Source organism: Elgaria multicarinata, chromosome 3 (assembly GCF_023053635.1).
Source record: "Elgaria multicarinata webbii isolate HBS135686 ecotype San Diego chromosome 3, rElgMul1.1.pri, whole genome shotgun sequence".
In the NCBI taxonomy this organism is placed as follows: Eukaryota; Metazoa; Chordata; class Lepidosauria; order Squamata; family Anguidae; genus Elgaria; species Elgaria multicarinata.
This window is the reverse complement of record NC_086173.1, coordinates 1,357,292-1,368,202: the sequence shown is the minus strand read 5'-3', so window position 1 is coordinate 1,368,202 and position 10,911 is coordinate 1,357,292. Positions and strand designations below refer to the sequence as shown.

Sequence of the window (10,911 nt, the reverse complement as noted above, 5' to 3'; positions counted from 1 at the left end):
TATTAGATTTTAGAAATCATTTGGGGGGAGTAAAAGCTGGGGGGGATCAACATATAACTAAGATCGTAGTGCCTGGATCTGCTTTCCTTTCCCCCTTCTTCCTCCTCCCTCCCCATCCTCTTTCCTTTTGTGTCGTGTCTTTTAGATTGTAAGCCTGTGGGCAGAGACTCTCAAGAAATACTTTTGTAAGCTGCCGTGAGAGCCTTTTTTGGCTTTTTCGGCATAAAAATGCTTAAGTAAATAAATAAAATATAAATACTTTGGATTTAAATTCTAAAAGAAATATTTCATAATCCAAAGCTGTCCAAATTTTTCAGAAAAAACAAAACAAAACAAAAAAACGCTCCTCAGAAAAAAAAAAACTGGGCTTAATTCCCCGGAATCTTTCACACCTGGAGTCCAGGTAGGGCTCCTGCCCTCCTTCCTTGCTCTGGCGCGGGGCTCGTGCGCCGTCGCGGGGCGTTCCGTAGGCGGAAATCCCACCCGCCAAGCAGGCGTATCCCCCCCCTCCCTCCAGCTTCATCTACCGTTGAGGGGTCGGGGAGGTGGGGGGTGAGAGGGAGACGAGAGGGACGCGCCGCGGCTCTGCGCCCGGGCCACCCGAAACACGGCGGACAGCCTCGGCCAGCCCAGTGGCCGGCGCCTGGCGGCCTGGCTAGGCCCGACGCGGCCCGCTCGCCGATCTCCATGGCAACCGCAAACCTCGGAGAGGCACGGAGGGGCGGGGCGGCGCGGCGGTGGTCACGTGCCCCGGAAGAGCGGCCCTTGGGCGCCCCCTCTGGCAGGAAGTGGGAAGGAGCGAGACGGGGCGAGAAAGGAGCGGGAGGCCCGCGGCCAAAGGAATCAAACCCGCGGCGGCCGCAGCGGTGAGGCGGCGGCGGCGGCTTCGTGTCGTGTCGTGTGAGGGGGAAGCGGCTCTTCCAGGAGGGGGGCGCGGTAGCTGCCCGTGGCGCCTCTCCCCTCGCCCTCCGCTGGGCCCCGGCTCCGCCCCCCTCTCCGCCCCCCCCCGTGGGGGCCCGTCTGCTCCGCGGCCGCCCCCCCATGAGGCGGCGCCCCCCCGCGGGGCACAAGCGGGGCCTAGCTGGAGCCGCAGGTGAGAAGCCTGCCCCGCCCCCCGGCCCCTCCCACGCCCCCCACGGGACCAGCTCCGCCCCCTCCCGGGGCTGCTCGCCCCCCCCTCGCCCCCCCACCCCACCCCGCAGCTCCTGCCCATGAGTTTGTTATGGGGCCTCTTGGTCTCCGTCGGGTCCGCTTCAGTGGCCACATTCAGAAGTCACCGTGGTTAAAGCCGTGGCTTAAGGTGTCTTCTGGACGCAGCCCGGATTTCTGGCTTCACCACCACGGCTATCAACGTGGCTTAAGGTGTCTTCTGGACGGGGCCTTTCTGCCCTCTCCCGCTGCTCTTTGGGGGAGCAGCGCACCTCAGGCGTCGTGGTCGTCGTGGTCAGTCCAGGCTGGGCTCCGTGGGGGTCCCTGTGCAGGGGACGTGAAGCCCTTCTGGTGCCTTTGGTTACACTTGTAAACACGTGTGTGTCGTGTTCATACATTAGGTGTGCAGCGTTTTTAGGGCGCTCTTAGCGAAGCAGTCCATTAGGGGTCTTTCCAGTATTCTTCGCTCTCCAAGTTGTCTTTGAAACTCTGCTTCGTTTCTTCTCTCTGGCTGCTGCCCTGACTGATTACTGTCCTCTTCATACGCCTCGGAGGTGACTTCTTGTGTAGCTGTAATTAAAGGCTTTGAGAATACTTGACGTAACACTTCTTCCCTGCAATGTGGGAATAATAATAATCCAGGCCTGTTTTACATTTACTGTGATTATGAATGTGAAATACTTTGAGCGCGTGGAATGTGCTATATAAAGGCTGCTACAGACTTTTATGTGACAACGCTCGTGTTAAAGGAGGGTTTCCCATAGTAAATGTAACATGTGAAGGATTGATGCATATGTATATCACAAAATATGTAGTGGATTTGTACCAGAAGCTACAAACTATTTCAAATTTAGAGAGACATCTGTCCCCCTCCCCTTCATACCAACTGTGAGTAATAACAAAGCTGCTATGAACAAGATCTGAATTTTTGTGAACCGCCCAGAGAGCTCCAGCTATTGGGCGGTATAGAAATGTAATAAATAAGTGACGTTATAGCATATTTCAGGTGTTAAATCGCTTTACTGAAATAATGTATCTATGACAGCCTTGAAGGACAGGGTAGTGTTATAATTTCTACAGTGCAGATGGGGGTGAAGGCTGAGAACAGTGCCTTGTGAAGACCCATTAGTGCAGCCTTCCTCAACCTGGGGCGCTCCAGATGTGTTGGACTACAACTCCCAGAATGCCCTGCATTCTGCTTTAGTGAGTGCTTGGCAGAAGGCTGCTTTAGTGAGTGCTTGGCAGAAGTGAGATCTGAGTCAGGGATGTCCTGGCTACTGTTACTACACCAACTCTAAAGTAATTGTTGTTTGGTTCAACTGCAGTCTCGGAGGCAACAGGACTTTTAAAACACACACACACACAAATGTGGATTGTAATCCTTTGAGGGAAAGGACAATGAGGTCTAAAAATTCAGCCTCTGAAATTATCCTACTTATACCGTTTAACCCTGAGCCCCCAAGGCTAAGCAGAAATCTAATCTTGGATTCAAGTAGAAGATGTTTAATTGATGAATCAACCAACAGGCCTTTTTGTGTAGCAGAGGACAACTTGTGGCCTTCCATATATCTTGGCCTACAACTCCCATCAACTCTAGTCAGCAGAGCCAATAATGTCATATCATGGGAGTTGTAGGCCAAAACATATGGAGGGCCACAAGTTGCCCACTTCTGCAAGGGATAGAAGTGAACATGATGTGAAACCTAAGATGTCAAGATAACCTAAGATATTTGTTTATAAATGCTGCATCATGATAACTTCTTCCAATGCAGTTGAGCAAACATTTGTACAAAATACATTATTGGGCAAAAATTAAATATTTTTTTCCAGTTATTAAATGTATTGGGAAGCACTCTGCTTCTGAATGTATATAATCAGGATAATGAATAACGTGATATTTTTTGCACATGGTGTCATATTTTTTTTTAAAAAATAAAAATCATTGATTTTTTTTCCTCTGGTGAAGGAAAATGGTCAGGCACAGCAACATTCATATATGGATATTCTGTGAATTCTTGAAGAGGATCTCCATACTTTCTCGCTGGTGCAAAACCAGTGGTTCAAGTAGTTCCAATGTTAAAATTTTAGTTCTATAAACTTTTGAGAGCACTAGCAGTTTCAAACTGAGTGTCCCTTATTTTCTAAAGCAAGCGTAGTTAATGGTTGATATTCATATTTAGAGATTTGCAGAACTTATCCCAGATTTTCATTTTACTCCAAAATAATGTTGTAATAGTATCAAGGTAGACATAGTGGCAGAAACATATGTACTGATCTTTCATATCCCCAGAGCAAGATTTAGAATCTAGTGTACTCTTCTTTTTTTATTCCCTTTGTCTCAACAGAGAGTTTACCCTATTCTAAATTCTTTAAAACCAGGTTTAGTAAATGCCTTTTTAAAAATAATAAAAAATTAAGGTGAGCAGAAATGCTACTGTGCATTTTAGTCTCAACTGATACTTTTCTTTAATTATAGAGATGTAGGAGCAACTCTGTAGTTAAGGTGTTTTGGGTTTTCAGTGTTCTACCACTATAAAGCTTGAACACTATATTTCTAGAAGATATTATGGGTTGAGCCCAGATTGTTTTCCGTTGATAGGTGAATTCCCTGAGTGGAGTTCAACTCGGAATGTGATCACCACATCCCTCCAGTACGGCTTCCTTCCAGCATCATCTCCCTTACTATTCTGAAAGGTCTCCCAACTTCCTGAAGCAGATTGGGTGGTGACAGGGGCTGCAAGGAGAGGAGAATCGTTTATTCTGACAGTGGGATTGCTCCCCTGGATCACAAGCCCTCTGCAAGCGGAAGGAGTGCTTCCATCTGCAGGAGGTACATTGTGAATTCAATGCATTGTCTTGATTTTATCAGTATGAAATTTGATGTTAATAATCTGCCTTGTGAGGGGTATAATTAGGCCACATTTCAGTGGGAAATCTACTGAAAAATTGCTGTGCGATAGTAATTGCCAAATTTTGTATTGAGATGTGAGTCACCCTTCTAACCACAGTTGTCTCTTGATTTCTGTCAATGTTTCCTCCATCCTCACTAGAGACATCTTGTCACTACTAACAAATGCTGCGTAGGGAAAGAAGGAATCTTTGGGTAGCTGGGTGGTTGCTGCACCTATGGGCCCTGTTCATGCTAAGCCTCAGTGCACCATTCAAAAAATATAAGCAGTGATGGCTTAGTGTGTCAGGGTGTGTGTGTGTGTGTGTGGAGAATTCCCTCTGCATGGTGAGCAGATGGTCCACACCAGCTAACCATCCCACCCATCCATCTCTTGAATAGGGCCATGATGCCGTGACCTTCAGTGTTTCCACTCTTCGTCCTCCTGCCTTCAAAGTGGGAGGATGAAGAACAGAATGTAAAGTACGTTCCGTATAGTGGTTCTTAAAGCAGGGTACATTGATCAATTTACTAGGAATTGTTTTTAAGTAACAAAGTTTTGCATTTTGGAATTCATATATTTCCTGAACAGGTGTGCATACCAACTATTTATTATACAATAAAGCATAGATTCTCTGGGTGACATACATACCATTTAAAAGAATTGAAACATAGATTCTATAAAATACAATCACAATATACATTAAAAGTTCAAATAATACAGAACCCATACAGAGAAAATGACCTAATCCCATAAAACTAAGGTAGTTTAAAAGAACCAAACACATCCCAACCACAGTAAGGGACTAAGTGTGCCACCCTATGGATATTTAGATTTAAAAATGCTGACTGGGGAATGCTGGGAGTTGTAGGACTTTTTTCTGTCTAAATATGCCTAGGGTTACACCCTAAAATACTAATATTATTAATAATATTTTTGTAAATCACCCAGATGGTGATTCACAATTGGATGGTATAAAAATGCAATAAATAAATAATACCAAGATTTAAATGATCTTAAGAATATTAAGATATTTCAAAGGTCCTGATGTCAGGAAGATATTAGTGAAGGCACCAGGCTGTCTATACAGATTATGAACAAAATCTAAAATCTTTCATCATGTAGTTCACCTTCCCCCTACACTGCAAAGCTTTATCTGCTTGGATATGAGAGTAGTAGTAAGCCACAATTAATCTCGCTTTAGCTGATTCCTGGTACATCATTATGTGTGAACCAGAAATTGAAAATACTAGTTTGCTAAACAAATCAGAAAAAACAGTCAAGGGTTTGATGGTTGTTTAGCAACTGGCTAGAGTTTATTTTAACCACATTTCCTGGTTTGCATGCAATGACAAGCCTGAAATCTGCTATAGTGAAAAAAAATTCTAGTTTACCCTCCTGTTGGCCAATGCTGTACTGCTAAACCCTCTCTTAGTATGAGCCAGGCCATTGGACAGTTCAGTTGATATCAAAGAGGGTTAAAAGATTACCTAGTGGCTCATTGGATGATCTTGTTGAGATATGGGATGTTGTCTATCACTTGCCAGACCCTGGATGTAGTAGGAGGCTTATGATAATAAATACACCTCATAATTGTGCGTAACATAATGCTTAACCTTAAGTCGTCTTTCTCCATCCATTTTTTTCTCTTACCAAAAAAAACACACCTTTGCTCAGAGTGTTCAATATAATCACGTTTCATTTATAAGTAGTACGCTCTTTAACATGTGTTTCCATTAAATTAAGATTTCCTGTTAACTAAAATATTTGCAAAATTGCTATTTAATTTTAAGAATTTAAGAATCTTCTTTCTTTCTTTTTTAATCCACTCTGTGCTGCAACCAGTCCAGTCCTATACAGCTTTGGTCAGAACTGTTTAATACAATCACAAAAAATCTAGTGTGGGAGAGCCCACAACCTCCCTAGGTAACTGGTTCCATTGTTGTACTGATCTAACAGTGATGAAGTTTTTCCTGATGTCCAGTTGGAATCTGGCTTCCTGTAACTTGAGCCCGTTATTCCGTGTCCTGCACTCTGGGAGGATCGAGAAGAGATCCTGGCCCTCTTCTGTGTGACAACCTTTTAACTATTTGAAGAGTGCTGTCATGTCTCCCCTCAATCTTCTCTTCTCCAAGCTAAACATGCCCAGTTCTTTCAGTCTCTCTTCATAGGGCTTTGTTTCCAGACCCCTGATCATCCTGGTTGCCCTCCTCTGAACACGCTCCAGCTTGTCTGTGTCCTTCTTGAATTGTGGAGCCCAGAACTGGACGCAATACTCTAGATGAGGCCTAACCAGGGCCGAATAGAGAGGAACCAGTACCTCACGCGATTTGGAAGCTCTACTTCTATTAATGCAGCCCAAAATAGCATTGGCCTTTCTTGCAGCCATATCGCACTGTTGGCTCATATTCAGCTTCTGATCTACAACAATTCCAAGATCCTTCTTGTTTGTAGTATTGCTGAGCCAAGTATCCCCCATCTTGTAACTGTGCATTTGGTTTCTATTTCCTAGATGTAGAACTTGGCATTTATCTCTATTAAATTTCATTCTGTTGTTTTCAGCCCAGCATTCCAGCCTATCAAGATCACTTTGAAGTTCATTTCTGTCTTCCAGGTTATTAGCTATCCCACCCAATTTTGTGTCATCTGTAAATTTGATAAGCATTCTCTGCACCTCCTCGTACCCCACTCGTTACCTCCCCCCAGTTTGAGAAGATACCATTGAAAAGCACTCTTTGAGTCCGATTCTGTAACCAACTGTGAATCCACCAAATAGTTTTTCCATCTAGTCAATTTTTATCTAGTTTGTTAATCAGAATATCATGGGGCACTTTGTTAAAAGCTTTGCTGAAGTCAAGATAGGGTGGATTCCTGCATTGAGCTGGGGGTTGGACTCGATGGCCTTATGGGCCCCTTCCAACTCTACTATTCTATGATTCTATATGTAACTTAAGAAGTAAGCCCTATGGAGTTGAGTGAGACTTACTACCAAGTGACTGCGTAAGATTGCAGCCTAAATTTTACACTAAGAGAATAGAACTAAAATCAGTGTAAAGGTCAATATAAGCGTGTCCAGATAACAGAATGTTTACGTTCAGACGACATATTAGTCAACGGAGGGGGAATATCCACCTCCACTATTTGGCTAATGAGGGGTTACTCCCCACACATGTTGCTATGCCCCGTCGAGTGGTTGAAGCTCATGTCAAGTGGACTAATAGTTAACACGGCACTTGACTGACAGAGCCCACTCCCACTTCCCCACCATCACTTCTACCTCAATCCTCCCAGCACTATCCCAGCAGCCATTGGGGCCCGAAATCCATGATGGCCGCCATCACCAAACAGGAAATGCCACCGCTCATACCTCGTTGGCTCCTTTGCAGCTGTGAGCAGACTTCCCTCTCTCCAATCGGTGCTGGGAACTTCAGCAAAGTGGTGCTTGGCAGACAATGGGACACCCCCTCCCCCCTTCATGCCTCTCCCACACAGTTCGCCCTCTTGCCCTTTGGATGCCCCAGCCCCTTGCCCTCTGCTCATCCAGTGCTCATCTTTAAAAATAAAGGTTATGAGCGTTTTTTCGCCCAATACAATCCAATGGGGAAAAAACGTTCAAAATGGCGTGTGGAGCTCCGGATCGTGGCGAAGCGATCTGCGGCTGCGTGATCCGCTTCCCCTCGATCCACACCTCTGCCGACCTGATTCAGATCCGGTCTTAGTGGAGGCGGATCGGGCCGCTCTGCTCCCGATTCGCTGATCTGAATCAGAGTGGAGCACAGCCCTATTTCACATGATTTGGTCACATTTCTATTGATAATTATTTGCGCTTTCTGCAAGATGTAAATAGATTTCACCCATTTAATGAAGTTTGCTCCAAAATCCAGTTCTTCTAGAGTTCTAAATAAAAAGGGCCAATTAAGATTATCAAACACTTTCTCTGCATCAAGGAAGATCAAAGCAGCCTGTTTCTCTGGATGTTTTTCCCACTATTCCACAGCATTTATGACTGTTCTTACATTGTCTCTCAACTGTCTCTTAGGTAAAAAGCCACTTTGATCATCGTGTATAAATTCTTGTAGGACTTTCTTAAGTCTTTCCGCCAAAATTGCCGTAAATAGCTTATAATCATTATTTAACGATGATATCGGTCTATAGTTCAGTCCTGTCCTTTCTGTATAAGTGTTATATAAGCCATCTTATTATTATTATTATTATTATTATTATTTATTTATTTATTTATATCGCACCATCAATGTACATGGTGCTGTACAGAGTAAAACAGTAAATAGCAAGACCCTGCCGCATAGGCTTATATTCTAATAAAATCATAATAAAACAATAAGGAGGGGAAGAGAATGCAAACAGGCACAGGGTAGGGTAAACAGGCACTGGGTAGGGTAAAACTAACAGTATAAAGTCAGAACAAAATCAAGTTTTAAAAGCTTTAGGAAAAAGAAAAGTTTTTAGCTGAGCTTTAAAAGCTGTGGTTGAACTTGTAGTTCTCAAATGTTCTGGAAGAGCGTTCCAGGCATAAGGGGCAGCAGAAGAAAATGGACGAAGCCGATCAAGGGAAGTAGAGACCCTTGGGCAGGCGAGAAACATCAGAGGAGCGAAGAGCATGAGCGGGGCAATAGTGTGAGATGAGAGAGGAGAGATAGGAAGGAGCTAGACAGTGAAAAGCTTTGTAGGTCAACAGGAGAAGTTTATATTGGATTCTGAAGTGAATTGGAAGCCAATGAAGAGATATCAGTATCAGGTATCTCCCCACTATTCAAAATAGAGTTCGTTGTAGACTAGTGGTTGTAGGAGTTCATCCTCAAGTATCTTATAGTATAAACCTGACAGTCCATCCGGTCCTGGGGATTTCCCCAACTTAATTTTCTTTATCACCGCCACCATCAAAGCTGGTTGTATCATCTGTTAATTCTGCTCCATTTTCCTTTATTTTAAATATTGTTTTCTTTTCTCTTTCTTTTCTCAATTTATAAGCCAACCATTTTCCTGGCTTGTTTGCTGATTCGAAACTTCTTTGCTTCATATAATTTAATTTACCCCCCGATATCCCATATTGTTAACATTGATAATTGTTGTTGAAGCATTTTAATTTGTTGAAGTACACTTGTTTTTCCAGGCATTTTCCTTAGTTCTTCTTCTCTTTTTTTGATCTCATTCAGAATATTGTGTGTTTTCTCTTCCTTTTTTTTCTTAAGTTGACTATTTTGTTGATCAAAATGTCCTCTCATATAGGCTTGCGTCCCAGACCATTCGGAGATCTGTTCCTTTGTTCAGATTCAATTCAAAATATTATTTCAATTTTCTTTTACTGTTGTCCACCATATTTTTATCTTGCAGCAAAGTTTCATTTAGTCTCCATCTAAATGTTTTACGTTTTCTCCTACAGACCATAGATATAGGATTGTGATCTGAGAAAGATTTAGGTAAGATCTCTGTTTTGCTTACTTTTGTCAAAAATTCTTTGGTTGTCGAAATCATGTCTGTTCTTGAAAGGACTTGTGCCTTTCTGAAAAATAGGTATACTCTATACTCCTTTGAGTTGCCATTTCTGTATCTCCATACGTCTACTAAACTCAGATTGTCCATCAGATCCAAAAAAATCTTTTAGGGAGCTTGCCTTGATGACTTTGGATCTTCTTCTCCAATGTCCTGTCTATTTGCGGAGAGATAACTCCATTCCATTCTCCCATCAGGCACCAATTATCATAAGATAAATCTGATAGCCCGGTAATCAATTCTTATAAAATTCCACTTTATGATCATTGGAAGCATAAGCCCCCACAACCAATGTTGACACTCCATTTAGGATAATTTTAACTGCTACGTATCTTCCTTGTTCATCACTTAGTATCAATTCTGGGTTTAGGTATGACTTGATAGATAAGACAACTCCATTTTTCTTTTTTCCACTTGCTGCGATAAATTCTTTACCTATTTTTTTGTCAATTAAATATTTTGTGTCCTTTGCGTCTCTTGTAAGCAAATGATATCTTGTTTTAACTTTTTTAAATAATGAAATATTTTCTTGGGAGCGTTTGCTCCATTAATATCCCAAGTTAAAAAACTTACAATCCATCTCTTTCTCTGTATTAAAAAAAAAGCAAAAGGGAAAGAGACCATCTCATTTTCTACTTATAGCACCCCTGGTGCTTAAATCCTTTTTCATTTTTGGTTGTGTCTTCCCCCACTCTTTTTTATGGGTCTCCACTAAGTGTCTTGCCTTCTGTACAGAGTTCAGCTTGTTTCTGCATTCCTTAAAGGTAAATACAACCCCCTCTGGGATCTCCCAACGGAAGTTGATCTTTTTCTGTTTCAGTATAGTTGTCAAGAATGCATAATCTTTCCTCCTGCGTAGAATTCTTGCCGGAATCTCTTTCAATACAATTATTTCTTTACCTTCCAACCTCATTTTACTCTGGTAATGCTTCTGGAGAATCTGGTCTCTTGTCATTTTTCTCACAAAGTCAACAATAATGTCCCTCGGAACTCCTCTTGTTTGTGCCTACGAGGAGTTTATTCTATAGACTCGGTCTACTTCCACTTCCATGTTTTCCTCCTCAATATCCATAAAAATTGACAAATTTTTGATCGCTTCAGTTCTAAGATCATTTCAAGTTTTCGGGATGGTTTCAGAAACAGATCTCAAACGTAAACAACGTTCTTTGCCTTTTAGTTCTCTCAGTGATAGCAGTTCCTGTTCCTTTTCCAATTCTGTGTTCAAAATTTCTGCTTCGCTTTCTAGTAAGTCCACTCTATTTGCTACTGCCTGGATCTCCCCTATCATTTGTTTTAAGGCATTATCCATCTTTTTGATTTCTTGCATCAATTCCTCTTTTGTTCCTCTAATCTCTTGTTTAGT

The 10,911-nt window shown here is 42.6% G+C and overlaps 1 protein-coding gene across 3 annotated transcripts in view; it reads left to right on the top strand.

Annotated features, from left to right (window-relative positions):
• Positions 1 to 788: 788 nt before the first annotated feature.
• The window catches only part of PHC1 (polyhomeotic homolog 1), a 32,176-nt gene continuing 22,053 nt past the window's right edge, over positions 789 to 10,911 (top strand). For 2 of the 3 annotated variants that reach the window (XM_063119011.1, XM_063119009.1), the window contains exon 1: positions 789 to 866. The gene's annotated coding sequence lies outside the window, so the exon portion shown is untranslated. Of the gene's footprint in view, positions 867 to 1,005; positions 1,094 to 10,911 lie in introns of those variants that run through there. The other variant, XM_063119010.1, reaches the window with a different exon arrangement.